This window comes from Cebus imitator, unplaced genomic scaffold (genome assembly GCF_001604975.1).
Source record: "Cebus imitator isolate Cc_AM_T3 unplaced genomic scaffold, Cebus_imitator-1.0 Scaffold103, whole genome shotgun sequence".
Classification (NCBI taxonomy): domain Eukaryota; kingdom Metazoa; phylum Chordata; class Mammalia; order Primates; family Cebidae; genus Cebus; species Cebus imitator.
Window position 1 is genome coordinate 948,362 of NW_016107418.1, and position 18,173 is coordinate 966,534.

The following is an 18,173-nucleotide window of genomic DNA, read 5'->3' on the forward strand; positions in this document are numbered from 1 at the left end:
AAAAATAGGTACATATATAAGCTGTGGCTATTATTATTAACTAGCGGGAGAAGGCAGTAGTTTGAGAGAGGTCAGGTTATTTATAATGCTGTTATCCTGCTCTTAGGGTTTTCAATTAAGCCCAAAACATGCGTTGTTACCTTACAATATCTTATTCTTTTTAATATAGTCTGCATCTGTTTTTGACCTAGTTTGTTTATTAATTCAACATCCAGGGTTGCAGAATTGACCTCAGCAGACCAGGCTTCCGAGTATCAAAAAAGTGTCTGAAGGGGAGACACTGAGTACCTTCTGGGTTCACATTCCCCTTCTCTACTGCATTCCTGGATTTTCTGCCTCACAGTGGCATCTGAAGCAGTGACTGTATGTGTCCTTAACCACACTTTAAGTCCATAACATGCCATATTACCTCATTTTGGCTCCCTGGGACTATTTTGGAGGGCCTGAATTAGTCATGTGGGGTACTTGATTGAAAAATATTTAACAGCCCTTTTCTTTTGCTCAACACTGGGCCTCTCTGTTTGAGAGCAGACCTGGGTTAACGGAGCAATATCTGAGGTTTCTCTCATAAGAGATGAAAACAGGGAATCAGTTAAGAAAAAAAAAAGAAAGAAATGGGTTTTTAAAATCTCACTTTCATCATTCAATCCACTGTCAGTGAGACATCTGATGGTACTTAGTTATAAATATAAAGAATCCTCATTTATAAGTACAGGTCATTTTATACCTTTTTTTTTTTTGCATTTAGCACTGTCAAGTTCCACTATTTTTTTCATAATTCTCTCTACCACAGTGCCCTATGTATAATAGATTTTCAATAAATGTTGTCAGGAACTTCTTTTTCTATCCTTAATCTCTAAGACATTCATTCATTTGCTCATATAAGAAACATCTATTAGGTTTTGACTTTATGTCAGCCACTATGCTAGGGCTGGGGATATAAAACTGTAGAGACCTACTCCCCATTCTCAAAGAACTTGTCTGGTAGGAAAACAGAGAAGGGAACAGATGATTCAATTCAGAGTAAGTGCTGTGATGGTGGGGGCATAGGGTTCTACAGGGTACAGAGTAAGAAGACCAGGGTCAGGAATGGGTTCCAGAGGCAATGCCTGAGCTGATTCTTGAGGGACAATGAGGAGCTGGGGAGATGACAGGTACAGTAGGGGAAGGTGGGTGCAGGAAGGAGGAGGACATGTGCAGGCACAGAGGTCTGGGAGCATGAGGAGGCAGAAAACAAGGAAGAGCGAGCAGGCCAGGTCACCATATACTCTGCACTGCATCCTGCAAGCTGTGTTTGCTACACCTACTAGTAGCTCATTAACTAAATGTAAATAAAATAGGATAGAGAACACCAGAGCACAGGACAGTAACCAAGGCCCTCAGTCCGACAATCTGCAAGGAACTGAATTCTGGCAACCACCACGAGACCCTGGAAGCAGATCCTTCCCATGTCAAGCCTTCAGAAGAGATCCCAGCCCTGGATGACACCTTGACTGCAGCCTCATGAGACACCCTGGAGCAGAGAACCCTGCTAAGCTGTAACTGAATTCCCACAGAAACTGTGTAATAAATATGTGTTGTTTTGAGCAAGTGTGTGGTAATTTGTTATGCAGCAATAGAAAACTCATATGCTGCCTAATTTATATTTGACTTCCTCTGCTTCCTGAGCTTCAGCCTCACATTCTTGCCTTGACAACCCTCATACAGTGACACCTACATCAAACCCAAATACACTTTCATACATTCCTACTCATGAGACCAGCAAAAATAGAAATGTCAGATAATTCCAAGATATGATGAAGTGGGAATTCTCTTACGTTGCTGTTCTGAGCATACATGAATACAGTGACTTTAGGGAACACTGGTGAAATCTAGGAAAACTGAAGATGAAGGATCTTTGCTATCTATCATTCTACTTCTTGGATAAACTCTCCAAAACCTTTCACACATACATACAAGGAAGTATTCAACAATGTTTATTGTACAATCTTTAGTATTAGTGAAGGACAGAAATGGACTAAATAGTCAGCAACAGGAAATAGATGACTGGTATTATATGGTTATGGCAATTAAAAATGAGTGAACTAAATCTGTTAACATGTATAAATCTCAGAAACACATTGTTGAACAAAAAAAGGCAACCTCAAGAAGGCATAACATAACATTTATAGAAAGCTTGAAAATATGCAAAATATTTATTATATAATGTCTATAATATACAGATATGTAATAATAGTAAAAGAACACGAATCCAAAAATAACATCAAAATCAGGATGTGGTGAGTACCAGGGTTTCTTTTTTGTTATGCAACTCTCTATAATTTTTTTGTGTGTTTTAAATTTAAAAAAACTCAAATGCTTTTCTGTCATGAAGGTGTAAATCCTGGCACAGATCAAGAAGGAAGCAACATATGTTTCTTCCAAATCTTATGTAATTGCCATACTTACTTTATTTCATCTTAACTTCACTTTCAGACAGTAAGAATCGGTAACCAGTAATTTGGGAAAAAGGGATCGAGATGAGGTTGAATAAGTGCTGTCAGAATCCTTTATTGTCAGTGAGAATTTTCTGGACATGTGAAAATTGAGGTGAAACTTAAGAAAGGTGTGAGGCAGGCCAGCGAACATAAGGAGAGAATACCAGGGAGAATAGGATGATGAACAGCGTGCTTGAATTGTTAACCATTTAGGAACAATTCATGTAAGCCAACGTTTATGATTTTCTATCATTTATGCACATAAATCACAAAGACAACCTAAAATGCATGAGAAATAGGAAGGAAGAAAGGAAATGGAATTTTCCTCCAAAACTCATCTCTCTCAGTTGTCTATAGTAGAAGTAGAATAGTCTCAAGAAAAATAGGAAAAGAAAGGATTTCAGGCATGGGAGGGGCCCTGGAGAGGGTTTGCATCTCCTTAGAAGGGGAAACGGGATCCCAGCTGTACTGCTCCTTTTTCATTCACTTGAAATGTTCTGTGGTTGGGGTTGCCTGGCACAACACTGTCTTCTATGAATAGAAAACCTGATCACAAGCTGCTTTTCCTCTGTGACATGTCACCTACATTGTAACATGCTTCAGTGGATAAATCAGAAGGTGACATGCTTTTCAATTCACTAGAAGATTCTCTGCATGTCACAAATGAAGTAACTCTTGCCAACATTTGCCTGAGTAATTCACTTTGAGTTATGTATTCTACTAAATTCAAGGTCCTAAAACAGTTAGGTGAAAAAAGTGTTGCTAATGTATTAGTATCTAGCAGAGTATCTGCAATGACTTACTGCAGTGCTCAATGAAAATACTATTCCTCCAGCTATCACAGATGACTATATATTCGTTCATTGAGTTATGTGCCCACAACACTCCAAGTGTTACAAATCCACTTAACAGCCTCAAGTCCTGGGTTTTCTGTTCATATTTCTGAATTAGCATAAAGAAATGCAAAATCATAAGCAAGGAGAATCCTCATAGATTGCTGCCAAGAGGTTTTGTGTTTATCTTGGCATACATAAGAAATATTTTGAGTTCCTAAAATGTGGAGCAGCTCTTTTTATTAAGAATATGTGATTAAGTGAGTCTCGCTTCTAATGGGAGACTGAGGCATAAGTATAGTAAGTTCATGAATAAAATAGAGCAAAAGCCTCATTTTGACTGGATAAGGCAGAAACACAGGTATAAGATATTAGTATAAGGCTCTTAATTTCTTCCTTGTCTACTATCTCTTCACATTACATAGAAAAGGCATCATCAGGCCGGGTACAGTGGCTCATGCTTATAATCCCAGCACTTTGGGAGGCTGAGGCAGGCGGATCATAGGGTCAGGCGTTCAAGACCAGCCTGCCCAGTATGGTGAAACCGTGTTTCTATTAAGGAATACAAAAATTAGCAGGGCGTGGTGGTGCACGCCTGTAGTCACAGCTACTTGGGAGGCTGAGGCACTTGAACCTGGGAGGCGGAAGGTGCAGTGAGCCAAGCTTGTGCTACTGCACTCCAGCCTGGGTGACAGAGTGAGATTCTGTTTAAAAAAAAAAAAAAGAAAGAAAAAAAAGGCAACAACAGAAAGACAAAATTGACACCTTGAAAATCTACCTTTTAGCCAGGCATGGTAGCTCACGCCTGTAATCCCAGCACTTTGGGAAGCCAAGGTAGGCGGATTCCCTGAGGTCGGGAGTTTGAGACCAGCCTGACCAATATAGTGAAACCCCGCCTTTACTAAAAATACAAAATTAGCTGGGCTTGGTGGCACAGGCCTGTAATCCCAGCTACTCTGGAGGCTGAGGCAGGAGAATTGCGTTAACCCATGAAGGAGAGATTGCGGTGAGCCGAGATCCCACCATTGCACTCTAGCCTGGGCAACAAGAGTGAAACTCTGCTCAAAAAAAAAAAAAAATCTACCTTTTAAACCCTTCTCTTCCACTCAATCAAGTTGCATTTCACTGTATGAGGTCTCTGGTACCAGTTCCTGGCTTTCTTCATCATTAACTTTCTGCTTCCTTTCATTTGCTAATAAGGAGTAAAACTGTAGCAAGTAAAGAAGCTGAGTTTCTGCATGTCTGAGGGAGGTCAGATTCCATATGAAGCTTGGGGTTCAGGCTAAACTCTCAGACAAGTGCAGGCTCACCTCTAGTGATCCCTATATTCCAGGCCCGTGGTCCAACAGTGACAACTGCTGTAATGGAACAGGGTCTTTGCTTTTCATGGACCTGAAATCCAGAGTACCCCTACATGTTAGGACTGATGGCATCTGGCTATTTAAAAACTCTCAATCCTCTAAAGCAGTGTTTGTTAAACCCTTTTGAGGGACACTTATGGCAGGAAGTACATTTTACTTCGCAATTCATATCAGTCAGGGTCCAGTCAGGAAAAAAGAAACTTTAGATATTTCAAGAGCGAGAATTTAGCACAGGGAATTGATTAGTCAGATATTTAAGGACTGAAAAATTAAAAAAGGAACACTGGAGTAACACATAGGTTATACCTGCGAGAAGCAGCTCCTGCCTGTAGGACTGGAGATCCAAGGCAGGAGAGGTTGGGGTTTGGAGGGAAGTCCTGGTGAAGCTGCGGCACAGGCTTCTGAAGAGGGACACTGCCTGGCCGCTGCTGCAGGTCATGCTCTGGGGTGGATGGAGAAGAGAGGAGATGAGGCTGGTTCAGAGATACAACAAGAAGCTGGAGACAGTAAAACTGCCACCAGGCTAAAAGGCTGTTGCAGGAGTGATGCTGACAAGCATACCAGGCCATCAGGAAGGGGCAAATTGCTTCCCTTTCCTCCAGCCTTGTGCTCTTCCTCTGGTCCTGCTGTGCTGCCCCTGCCTCTCCACCCAGATGACAAAGGAGAAACGTTTGCACAATTCCAGCCCCACCAACACAGAGGACAGGGGGTAGGTTTAAAGCTGAAAGATGACAGCTCAGTAACTGCCATATGATCCTTGACCCTCACCATGCACATCCCCTCTGGATTTCATTTTCTATCACATTCCATTGTATTCTGCTTTAGCCTACACTACCTTACCTTATCACATTGTCAATATTACAAAGCTGGAAGAGACCCATCACATTGACTTCATGACCTACTAATAGGCTGTGACTCACAGTGAGGAAAATTCTGTTCTAGATCTTCAAGGGTAAGAGGGCCTGAATGTTGGAATTCAGTGCTACTTACATACTGAATTCCTTCCACAGCAACAGTGACTTAAGGAATTACTTCCCAAGGTACTCCTCCACTGAATATGTATGGGGGCCCACAGTTCTATAGGCTTCAGGGAAATTTTTACCAAGAGGCTGCAAATGTCCTGTATAGCACTAGAAGAGGAAGAGCTACCAGATAAAGGAGGTTTTGCAAAGGGGAAAAGTTAAAAGAACCACCAGTCAAAAACATTTATTGTGCCCTTATTATATACAGGGTACTACGAAGGTGTTTTTGAGAATACCCAAAAATGCACGTTGGAGGAGCTTGAAATATACTGAGAAAAGACAAAAAGCCAATGAGTAAAAGATAGATGAGCAGCCACTCAGTATGGTAAGCTGTTGAGGGAGTGAGACTGGCAGGAAATATTCTGAGTACAGAGCAGGGTGATATGACTGAGCATGAATGATTTGGAAAGGTTTCAAGTGAAGGTTAGTTTTCAAAATACATAGAACTTAGATGGGATAAGGGGCTGGCAACTCAGGCGTAGAGAACAGAAGTAACAGAACAAATTAAGGAAGGAAGAGGAGGTCTGCTTGTGCAGTACTGGAACTTGCGGATCAGAACTAGCAAGAGAAGTCGGAGCGTCAACCTTGGCTGAGGTGGAAGCTTGTAAATGGAGAAGGTGTAGTGACTGGACCTTGGCAACGATCCCCACATTTAAGGAGTAGATAAAAGAGCTGGTGAATAACAATAATGAAGTCTGGTTGGAAAGCTCTGAAGAGATCCAAGGTCATGGACCATCAAGGAGGGTGGTGAGCAAAGTCAATTGCTAGCGATCCCAAGAACACCCATAACTGAGAAAGACGTCAACTGTGAACCAGATATGCTGTAAATGAGGGTGGTGCCTCTTGACCACGCTGCCTGTGGGGATTAATGTGCTGCTTTCAGCTCCACCTTTTGGATTTGCATAGAGTGTTTATCACTTGAAAAGGTCCAAAGTAACTATGATTTACCGTCAGTCCTTATTCTTCCTACCTGTCCACAGCCACGTGAGCCACTGTGCTTCAGTGGCTTGTGGTCCTCCCTCCTCCAACTCACTGCAAAGCAGCTGTTTGTGCTGCGTCATCCATTCTCAAGAAGCCTGTCCTGTTGAGCTGATTTTCTGGGATCCTGGCTTCACAAAACAAGGAGCGTTATGCATTGGGACCTTGCACTTGGAGACTTCGTCATGGCTGTAGGCTGCACTACAACCCTGGCCAGCTGCCTTGCAAAGAAAGACAAGCAACAGGTCACAAGGGAAACCAGGTGAGGGAGAGATGGATCCAGTGAACCTATCATCCCTACCACAAACATGTGCTCAGCCGGTAGCAAATCAGTATCATCTTCACCAGCAGTAAAGGAGAATTTATTGACATGCTCATTACATATCCAGAGTTGTGATCAAATTGCTGCAGGTGACAGGTCCTATAAGGATGTCCTATGGCTTAATACTCAGACTTTGTTCTGGACTTTCATCTCTTAAGTGTTGTTGTGTTTTCTGTACAAGCTATGGTTACTTTGGTTTCTTTTCTTCCTCTTAGACAGCAGATTCCAGGTATGATCACATAGTTTCCTCATTGATACTAAATAGAGGAAACCATTATTATCGATGTAAGAAAATGGGTTTCATAAGTGAACCCACTGTGAAGGAAGTCTGGACAGGGGTGTTAGTCCATTTTCATGCTGCTAATAAAGACATATCCAAGACAGGGTAATTTATAAAGGAAAGAGGTTTAATGGACTGAGTTCCACATGGCTGGGGAGGCCTCATAATCATGGTAGAAGATGAGGAAGAGCAAAGGGACTTCTTACACAGTGGCAGGCAAAAGAGCTTGTGTAGGGGAACTCCCATTTATTAAACCATCAAATCTTGAGACTCATTCACTACCATGAGACCAGTGTGGGGGAAACTATCCTCATGATTCAATTACCTCCAGCAGGCCCTGGCCTTGACACATGGGGATTATTATAATACAAGGTGAAAGGTGGGTGGGGACACAGCCAAACCATAACAACAGGTCACGTACATAAACTGCTTAATATTTATTGAGCAGCTACACTGTGGACTGAATTAAATAGAATATGAGGATACCTGTGTGAAATATTTTAATAGCTGGGACCAGAGTTCCTCTTAGTTACTTTGTGTAGGAAAATACTTTGGTAAACAGTTTAGGAATGGTAGATAACTATGAAGGCACAGATTAGGAGATGGAGATAAAAATATTCTATAAAGAGAGAAGAGAGGAGGGGGGAGATGGGACCAGAGAGATGGTACAATAGTGGGAGGTTACAGGTTATGATGAAGAAATGGGAGTAAGCGGATAAAAATACCACTGGTGGAACTGGAGGCCTTTTAAAAGCAGGGATTTCTAATTTTAGGTTTTTTTTTGCATCCTTAATTTAAAACCACTCATCTGCTGCAAACCTTCCAGAGTTGGCTATAGAAACAGCCAAATAAAAGGGGCTAATTTCGACATTATGTGTCAGCAGCAGTAGACAGAAAAGGGTTGCAAGAGGTGATATGTGGAGAAGTCTTAGGTGTTCAGAAAAGTAAGAATGGAGAGCCAGAAGTGCAGTCGTTGAGAGGGCATTGGCCTTGGCGAACAACAAAAGGTGGATAAGGGACTGAGTCAATTTCAAGAAAATCTCTGCGGTAGGATGACTCAGCTGGATTACAGGCATAGCGACTTGTTATTTTCTACCATAATTTTTCAGGTGACATTCATTACTAGAAAATGACAAGGTCAGTAATTCAATTCCCTTCCTCTTTTTTTCTATTAATCTCTGGGCCTCAGTTTTTTCATCTATAAAATCTAGAGATTGGGCCTAGAACATCTCTGTGGTTTCTGTTAGAGTCCATAGTTCTAATAACAATAACAACAACACATTTTTATGTTCCTTTTTGAGGTAAATCTATATGCAGTGAAATGTACAAATCTTAAATGTCCCATTCCAAGAGTTTTGACAAATGCATATACTTCTGTAACCGAAACGCTTAGCTATAGAACTTTTTCATCACTACAAAAAATAATCTCAAATCCCTCCCTGACGGCCAGCCAACCACTATTCTGACTTTTATCACTATCGATTAAATAATTAATATTTAATAGCTATTGTTAAATGCTAGGTTTATTTCTTACAAGAGATGCAAGATGGTAATCTCCATTTTGCAGACCAAAACGTCAAGAGGTGAGAAGGGCACCCCTGGTCATCAGCTACCATGTTATAGGGGCAGGACGTGAACTAAGAATTAGTTTTAGAAGCCCAAGTTCTTAACCTTTTTATCTTGGAATCCACAAACTATTGCCCAAGAAACAGCATAAATCCAAATTCTGTCGAAAGCAATGCCATTTGCAAGTTCCAAAACATCCTGAATAATCCTAAAAACCATATGCATTCCATCTTATTGAAGGACTCCTTTCTATCCCACTCTCCAGAGAATGGAGGAAGGGGGTGCGAACGACTTCAATTCGGTTTGATAGGAGATAAACACAGAGGTGGCGTAGGTTCCACACATCCCATCCGGGCAGACCCAGCGGCGGACGCCAAGGGCCCCGGGTGCCCACTCCGAAAGCAGCAGGCACGAAGGCGCCCCGCCACGGGGGCTGGACGCAGTCGAGGCGGGCTCATCAAGCACTACTGGAGCTCAGTCAGCCACGCGTCCTCCTCAATGTCACTGTCTCCCTACTCTCCCAACCTGTGCTGCAGCACCTCCCTTCCCCGGAAACCGATGAGGGCGTTCCAAGCTCCGCCCCAGAGCGGACTCACGAGCCCCGCGCTCCCTCCCGCGCTGCCCCCACCGCGTGACCGCGGATGCCATGGCAACCCTACGCCGCCGCCGCCGCAGCCTCTTCACGCACGTAGCGAACTAACGGACTCGGCGGCGGCGGCGTGTGCCCCACCCCCACCCCATCTGGACCGCATCGCGGACTGTGCCCCGACCTGCGCCTCCTAGGTAATGAATCCGAGGGACAGGGGCGAGAGCGGGACAGCAGGTTGTGGGAGGGCTGTAGCCTGTAGCCCCTCCCGACCTCCCACCACCGGAGATGCCTGGGCAGTGCGTGGTGGGGTTACTTGGGCGCTGGCCCCTGTGCGGGGACTGGGCGGAGCGCTAGGCTCGCGGGGCATCATGGGGATTGTAGTTCAATGGCTCCTCGGGCTCGCGGCCTTGGTGGGGTAGCTCAGACTGGCAAACTACAAAGCCCGGCGGCCCCGATCGCTGGGAAAGACCGATAAACTTTGAGCGGACCCGGACAGAAAAAAATCTCTCTTTGTCTTGAGGGGGCTGTTGGGTGGTCGCAGAACTGGGTCCTGTGCGTTGGGAAAGGGAAGTGGAGGTGAGCCTGGGGCTTCCCACCCGGTTGCTGGGCCCGCCCCGGCTGCAGCGCTCAGCCCCACCTGGTCTGGGCCACCGCCCTGCACAGTCTGAGGGATGAGCAGCCGCCCAAGCTGCGGGGCCTCGGGCCTTCGGCACCTCTGACACTCGCAGGTTGCTGCTTCTCCGTGCAGAACCGTATGTAAGTCACACGTTGGATGTGAGACCCGAGAAACCGTGTTTTAACAGTCTTTTCTCCTTTCCCGGATACGTTTATTTCTAGATTAGTCATGTTTGTTTTAAAGTAGCTCAGAGGTGATTGCATATTAAACCCATCAATCGGTAATTACTCAAAGGGCAGTAATGTTTCAAGGTTAAGTGTGGAAATAGATAAAAAGATGTCATTGCGATTTTATGGTGGTATCTGGCATTTTTAACGTTTTGCATTTTTGCATTTTATTTCTTGAGGTTCAAGGTTGTGAAATGAGTGCTCTACCCCACCCCCACTTGCCATCCTGACAGTGCATACACATATTTTGATTAGTTCAATTTTAAATTACTAGTAATTTTTAAAAACATACTTTTTTTTTAGCTTTAGGCAGCAATAATTAATTTCTTTGATTATTTCAGTGTTATTCAGAATTTCTCAGAGCATGTTTTCAGTAGGAAAAATACCATGTTTTTAAATGAATTAATTAATTATGCTTAGGAGTACACCTGAGTCCTTAGGGTTGCTCCAAGAATTGGTGGTAAAGGGAGGTGACATAGATTTAGGAAACCTTCCTTGGCGACCCTTTAAAATTTTCAAAAGGTAGATAACCATTCTAGAAATTTGCTGCTTTATAAAGTGAGTTGGAGAGTTGTTGATATTATTGTGAGTTTGTGTGTGTTTAGAAACAAAAAGACACAAATCCCATAAAATTATTTCTCTCTTAATTAAAATGAAGCTGACCTGTGTAAATTTTACTTGAGGTAGCAATTTTGTATAAGGAGGAGATGGAAAGTAGAGTTAGTAAGACAGGTAGAAAGCAAAATTGAGGCCTTATGTGATACAGTATAAGGATTGAAGTATTTTATTCATTCAAAATTTGTTAAGAACCTATGTGCCAGGCATTATGCCAGATGGTGAGAATAAAGAGATGAAAAAAGATAGTATCCTGCATGGGCAAACAGTCATGTCATCACAATAGTGTGGTAGAGATATGTTCAAATTGCTATCAGAGCCCAGAGTGAAAATAATCACATAACAGTAACATTTATTGAATATTTAAGTTGCTGTGCAGAGTATTTTGCATACAGCTCCTTAGTTAATTCTCAAAACAGTTGGTGAAGCAGTTACTGATTTTTAGAGATGAGGAAACAGGCTTTAGAGGCCTTGTACAAAATCATAGTTGGTAAAGGGTGAACCTGGGATTTCAGCTCAAGTGGGTCATTTCATGAGCTCAAGCACTGATCATTCTCTGATACTGACTCTGTCTAAAGAAGTCAGGGGAGGTCTCGAGTATGATTTGAATTTTAACTTGTGTTAAAATAGTTGAATAAGCTTTCGTTGGAGTGATGATGAGGAAAGTCAGTCTAGGACAAATGGATAGCACAAGATGAGCAAAGGATAGATTGAAGAATGAGTATTTTGTATTTGGGGAACCCTAGGTAGTTCTGAATGACTGGATCCCAGAATACTTGCAATTAGTGGTTGAGGCCAGATATTAAAGTACTTGGTACTGTGTTCAGAGTTTAGAATTCATTTTGACATGGGGCAGCCATTGAAGAATTTTAGCTAGTGTGGTGGTGTCATCAGGTTTGTGTTTTAGAAAGATAACTCCAGCTCCAGTGTAGAGAATGGCCCTGGGAGGGAAAAGATTAGAGTGGTAGTAGAAAAGCCAGTTGTATAATAGAAAAAAAAAATCCAGTAGAGAAATGAAGAGAGTCTGAATTAAGCAGTTGGAGTCACAGAGAGACATGGATTCAAGGAATGTTTAAGTGATAAAATTGATATGACTTGATAAGTGTTTGTGTGTTGGGAGTTAGAGAGATTTGGAACTCTAAGATGATTGATTCCTCAGTTTCTGGCTAGCACGACTGAGGTAATAGTGAACCCATTGATATGAGGAGGAACTGGTTTTTGTTGGGGTGAAAGATAAAGATATTAGTTCAGTTTTGAGTATTTGTTTGAGGTTCCTGTGGGATATTCAGGTGGGGATGCATTTGAGTCTGGAGTTCAGAGAGAGCAGGCTGGAGTTAGAAGTTTGCATATAGATAAGTAGTTAAAGCTACAAGGGAGAATGGACCAGCTCACGCTGGAGTAATGAGTAGAAAAGAAAAAGGAAGAGGTTTGGATATGGAATTCTTATTTAAGAGGTGTGTAGGCTGGGTGGAATGGCTCATGCCTGTAATCCCAGCACTTTGGGAGGTGGGTGGATCACCAGGTCAAGAGATCGAGACCACCCTGGCCAGCATGGTGAAACCCTGTCTCTACTAAAAATACAAAAATTAGCTGGGCATGATGGTACACACCTGTAGTCCTAGCTATTCACCTGAACCCTGGAGGTGGAGGTTGAATTGCTTGAACCCAGGAGGTGGAGGTTGTAGTGAGCCAGAATGGCGCCACTGCACTCCAGCCTGGTGACAGAGCGGGACTCTGTCTCAAGAGAAAAGAAAGAAAAAGAGATGTGTGTATGTGTTTGGGGGAGGAGCCTACAAATGAGACTGTGGTTAGCAGGCAGAGAGAAAGAAGAACTGGGAGAGAGAGCATAACAAACAAAGGAGTAGAAAGTAAGAAGCATGGCGTGGTCCAGAGTATCAGCTGATTGGAGAGGGCATGTAAGATAAAGACTGAGAAGTGCTTGATGTATTTTGTGGCTAGAAATCATTTTAGAACTTTGTAGAAATGAAGAGGAATCAGTGAGCACATGCTACTTTTAAAAATACTAAAAATTTCCCATAATACATACACAAAAGAAGAGAAAATAAAATGAACTCCAGTGTAACTATCACCTAGCTTGAAAAATGCACACATAACTAATTTTGTTTCATCTGTAATTCCTACTTCTCCAGTGGGCTGTTTTGAAGCTACACTGAGATACAGCTTTTCATCTCTGGATATTTCAGTATGTATTTTTAAAAGGTAGGGATTCTTTCAAAAATTAACTTTAGGCCGGATGCAGTGGCTCATACCTGTAATCCCAGCACTTTGGGAGGCTGAGGTGGCAAATCATGAGATCAGGAGATCAAAACCATCCTGGCCAACATAGTGAAACCCTGTCTATACTAAAATACAAAAAATTAGCCGGGTGTGGTGGTGCGCGCCTGTAATCCCAGCTACTTGGGAGGCTGAGGCAGGAGAATGGTTTGAACCCGAGAGGCAGAGGTTGCAGTGAGCCGAGATTGCGCTACTGCACTTCAGCCTGGGCACAGAGTGAGACTCCATCTCAAGAAAAAAAAAATTAACTTTAATTTCATTATCCTACTTCATAGTACCTCCTTGATATAAAATTTCCATAAGGTGAGACAATGGCTTGAGTTCAGGATTTCAAGGCCGCAGTATTCCAGTGCATTCCAGCCTGGGTGACAGAGCAAGACCCTTCCTGTCTCAAAAAAGGAAATTTCCAGTTGTACATTTTTTTTTAAAGGAGCTTGACTATAAAGAGAAGAAAGAGATGGAACACTAAGTAAAGTTTGTAGAGTTGATTTTTTTTTTCTTTTTGTGGGGGGTGGAAGATTGATAATAAGCTGTAAGGGAAAGAGCCACAGAGGTGATATTTGAAGATGTAGGTGATGAAGAGAGAGAGAAGGTAGCTGATACAGATCCCTGAAAATGTAGGAAGGGATGGGATGGAGCAGGGCAAAAGAGTTGTTCTTGAATTCATTTGTCACATTTAACAAGTATCAGTTAAGGGCTAACTGTATTCCTAGGCACTGAGAAACAAGAAAAGAGAATGGATATAGATATTTATAAGTTGGGTGGTGAAAAGATGAGAGTGTTCAAAGTTTGTGGTCTCTACTGCAAGAAAAAGATAGCCCCCGCAACCCCCCAAAAAACCCTAAGTCTCTAAGAGGATAGGGATAATGCCAACTGATGAAAGAAGAGATTGGGGTTGCCAAAGAATGATGGAGATTTGGAATAGCCTCTATGGAAAAGGAGTTGAGCTAGGACATGCAAGATTTTTAATTGAGCTGTGACTAGAAGTCAGTTTTCAGTGACAGCAAAGCATGAGGTGGTATGATTTTTTTCTCCTTAAATTTTGATTGATTTATTAAGGGAGAATTTAAAATATTGAGGAAACCAATAGCCTAATGGGTTGCTGAAGAGAAGAGAATCCAGGCCAAGAACTAATTATTGAATTAACTCCTCTGCCACTTTACATTTATCAGTTTAATAATTGTCTATTTTGTGTAAATGTAACAGTAAAACTAGAAAGGCCCTTACAGATTAATACTTTATACTTTATTGTCTCAACATTTAGAGTGATAATCTTTTATAGAGGACATTCCCCCAAGTGTCATTTACTGACTGTGATGTAGTGGAAGGAGTCAGACTTGTCTAAATTTTGTAACTACAGCTTATTTTCTGTGTGATCATAGGCAAGCCTCCAAATCTGTACCCTTGTGTATATGGGGTGTTAGTACTATCCGTCTTATTTGATTTCAGAAGTTAAAGCAGTTTAGTGCCGGTAAACCCTAAAGTGCTCAACAACTGAATGCATTTCTCCTTCTCCTGCTTCCTTGCTAACAGTGTGGCAGGACTGCCAGTTCTGTGAATTTACTTGACCGTATTAAGCAGGTGGATCAGGTAGTAGTTATTACAAAGTGATGATTCGAGCCTGAGGATGAATCTTTTTTTTAAAAATGAAGCTTCCTTTAATGCTATAAAATGTTACTTTATAGGGTATTAATACTATTGTGTTTTGCCTTGTTTTCATCTTTAAAGAAACAAATTCCACCAGATCATCTTAGATCCCAGTAGTTCTAAAATTGTTCAATTCTGACAGTATTTCATGTCTGGACTGATTTATTATTTCACCGATATTTGAGCATCTTTTTGTAAATGAAAATATGTTTATATTTTAATGTGCTCAAGAGTATTTCATTTTATTTTTTTAGTGACAGGGTCGGACTCTGTCACCTAGGCTGGAACGCAGTCATAGCTCACTGCAGCCTTGAACTCCTGGGCCCAAGCAGCCTTCTTGTCTCAGCCTCCCCAATAACTGGGATTTCAGGCGTGTGCCCACACCCGGCTCAACATTATTTTAAACATTTTTTTCCTCAGTGATAACTAGACTTTTATATATGGTAGTCCTAGGGAAATTACGCCCTAGAATATCTGATAAAAGTGAGATACAGACATTGGCCAGATAAATTCATGGCATAGATTGTGAAAGTAGTTTAAAAAAATGGAGTAGTTTATCAAGGTGGTTTAATCTTCACTGGATAGCTTTAGATATGTTTCTTTTGCTGGGGGATGGTTTGATTGTGGTCCTAATTGAACGAATGGCAAAGGAGTAAATGACCTTTTAAGTCCCTTTGTAACTTTATTCTGTCCATTAGTAATTGTAAAACTCCTATTAAGCAGCCTGTTAAAAAGTGAACTTTGGTTTGAAATCTTTATTCTTTTTAATATTCTTTTGATATGAAGCTGTTTTTAGTAAACATTTTTTATAGTTTTTAATCATGTCTAAGTACCGTTTTGCATTTTATAGAGAATTTAATGCTTAGTTGCTGACCCCCAATTGTATTTACTTTCCTGAGTATTACAGAACTCTTTAGAATGGTTATTTTATGGACACTTATCAAACATGTGTGCCTCGCATTTCAGGTCAAATAGTGCATCAAATGGTATACGATACGTGAATAAGATCTGGCCCCTCTCTCAAAGGAGGTTACATTTCAATCAGTGCTCAAACTAGTTTTGGTATACTTACTCTTGACTCTTGTGTTTTTTAAGGAAATTGTCTCCAAAAACAATGTATTTTATTTTGTATCTTCATAGCTTTTACGTGTTCGAGGGACAAACAGTATAACTTCATTGTTCCTTTATTCTCATTTATTCTTATGTCTCTGTGAGTGTCTTTATACGTCAGTATTCTTTTCTTTCTGATGTTTTCGCCTTGCCATTTTTCCTTGTTATTTTGCAGTGGAAAGAGAAACGAACGAGAGAGAGAATCAGTAGTGCCAGTTTTTTTTTTTTCTGACTACTTATGTGAGAATGTGGATGACTGTGGTATTTAACACATAATTCCTGTTTTGTTTTTTTTTTTCTTTTTTTGAGACAGAATCTTGGTTTTTTGCCAGGGAGGGGTGTAGTGGCGTGATATGGGCCCACTGCAATCTCTGCCTCCTGGTTCAAGTGATTTCCCTGCTTCAGCCTCCCAAGTACCTGGGACAACAGGCACATGCCACCACACCAGGCTAATTTTTTGTATTTTAGTAGAGATGGGGTTTTACCATGTTGGCCAGGATGGTCTCAATCTCCTGACCTCTTGATTTACCCGCCTGGGCCTCCCAAAATGCTGGAATTACAGGTGTGAGCCACTGCACCTGGCCAATTCCTGGTATTTTTATACTAGTATTTTCTCTGCATTATTAGATATTATTTGAAGTCAAGAATTATATGTTGGTAAACTCCATGTGGCCTTTCATTGTTTTTTACATATACATAGGTTATTTGCTAAATGTAGTAGGTGCTACTAATTAGACTGGATGATGAATGGATGAATAAGTAAATATGATAATAAATTACTTGTTCAAAGCCTACTTGAGGTTGGGTGTGGCGACTCTTGCTTCTTATCCCAGCACTTTGTGGTGCGGGGCGGAACACTTGAGCCCAGGAGTTTGAGACAAGCCTGGGCAACATGGTGAGGCCTCATCTTTGTAAAAAATACAAAAATTAGCCAGACGTGGCTGCACGCATCTATGGTCCCAGCTACTCAGGAGGCTGAGGTGGCAGGATTGGTTGAGCCCGGGAGGCCGAGGTTGCAGTGAGCCAAGATTGCACCACTGCACTCCAGCCTGGGCGACAGAGCCAGAGCGTGTCTCAAAAATAAATACTTCATAAAATAAAGTAATATGAAGCAGATGGTTTTGAAGGGTTTTATGTTGTTCAAAGCACTATGATATTTAAAAACAAGTAATATTTAATTATATAGGCAACCAGAACAAAATATCTATTTCTGTTAGTAAGCCTTTTATATTTATTTTTAGATTAGCTGGGTAACTTTAAAGGAATTTGAGTCAATAAAGTGTAATGAGCTAGGAGAACAGGCTCTGAGTTCGACACATCTGGGTTCAAATCCAGGCTCTATGGCAAATTGTTTAAATTCTTTAAAGCCTCAGTCACCTTCCCTGGTTTTTTTTTTTTTTTTTGGAGACAGAATCGCGCTCTGTCGCCCAGGCTGGAGTGCAGTGGCACGATCTTGGCTCACTGCAACCTCCGCCTCCCAGGTTCAAGCGATTCTTCTGCTTCAGCCTCCCAAGTAGCTGGGACTACAGGTACACGCCACCCCGTCTGGCTAATTTTTGTATTTTTAGTAGACCTCCTCTGTTAATGGTGGATAACTGTTACAGTTGCGTTGTGTTATAAGGATTAGATGAGATAATGGCTAGAAAACCATTTTTATCTTATTACTTAGTGGGGAGTAAGCATTCAATAAATATTGCTACTATTATTTTTGTGCTAAAAAGCGTATTTATGCACTTAAGATAAAGTTTATAGTTTAAGCTGCCATCTTGAGACATAGTAACAGATGATCCACATTTTCTGTCCTTTGTAATGTTTTAAAGTTGCCAGGAGAATTTAGAACATGAGCAGAAATGACTGTGATGGTTACTTCTGGAAACATTTAAGCTCTTAGAACCCTATATTAATATCTAGATTCTTTTATGTTTATGAACAGTTTTTTTGTTTCTCAAATATTTGAGAAGTGATTTATATACATGTAAAAAAATAAACGAAAAGACTTCCTTGCTACATACATTCTTCTGTAATGTCTGGGTTTATGATTAAGTGGTACTCTTTATTATTTATGGCAAACTGTAGCCTTTGAGAATATTACCCAACATAAAGAGACGGGAGGTATTGTGATTTTCAAAATTAACTATTTTGTTGATTAGCACTCACATAGTAGGTTCATTTACTGAGCTTGAAACATACTTGAAGATGCATTGATTTGAGAAGTCATGGTTATGTGTTTTCTTA

General features: G+C 41.3%; 1 protein-coding gene across 4 annotated transcripts in view; it reads left to right on the forward strand.

Moving 5' to 3' along the window:
• The first annotated feature begins 9,432 nt into the window (after positions 1–9,432).
• KATNAL1 (katanin catalytic subunit A1 like 1) overlaps positions 9,433–18,173 on the forward strand; it is a 95,530-nt gene continuing 86,789 nt past the window's right edge. The window contains exon 1 of one of the 4 annotated variants that reach the window (XM_017537480.2): positions 9,433–9,622. The gene's annotated coding sequence lies outside the window, so the exon portion shown is untranslated. Of the gene's footprint in view, positions 9,623–9,847; positions 10,185–18,173 lie in introns of those variants that run through there. The other 3 variants (XM_017537481.2, XM_037741681.1, XM_017537479.2) reach the window with 3 other exon arrangements.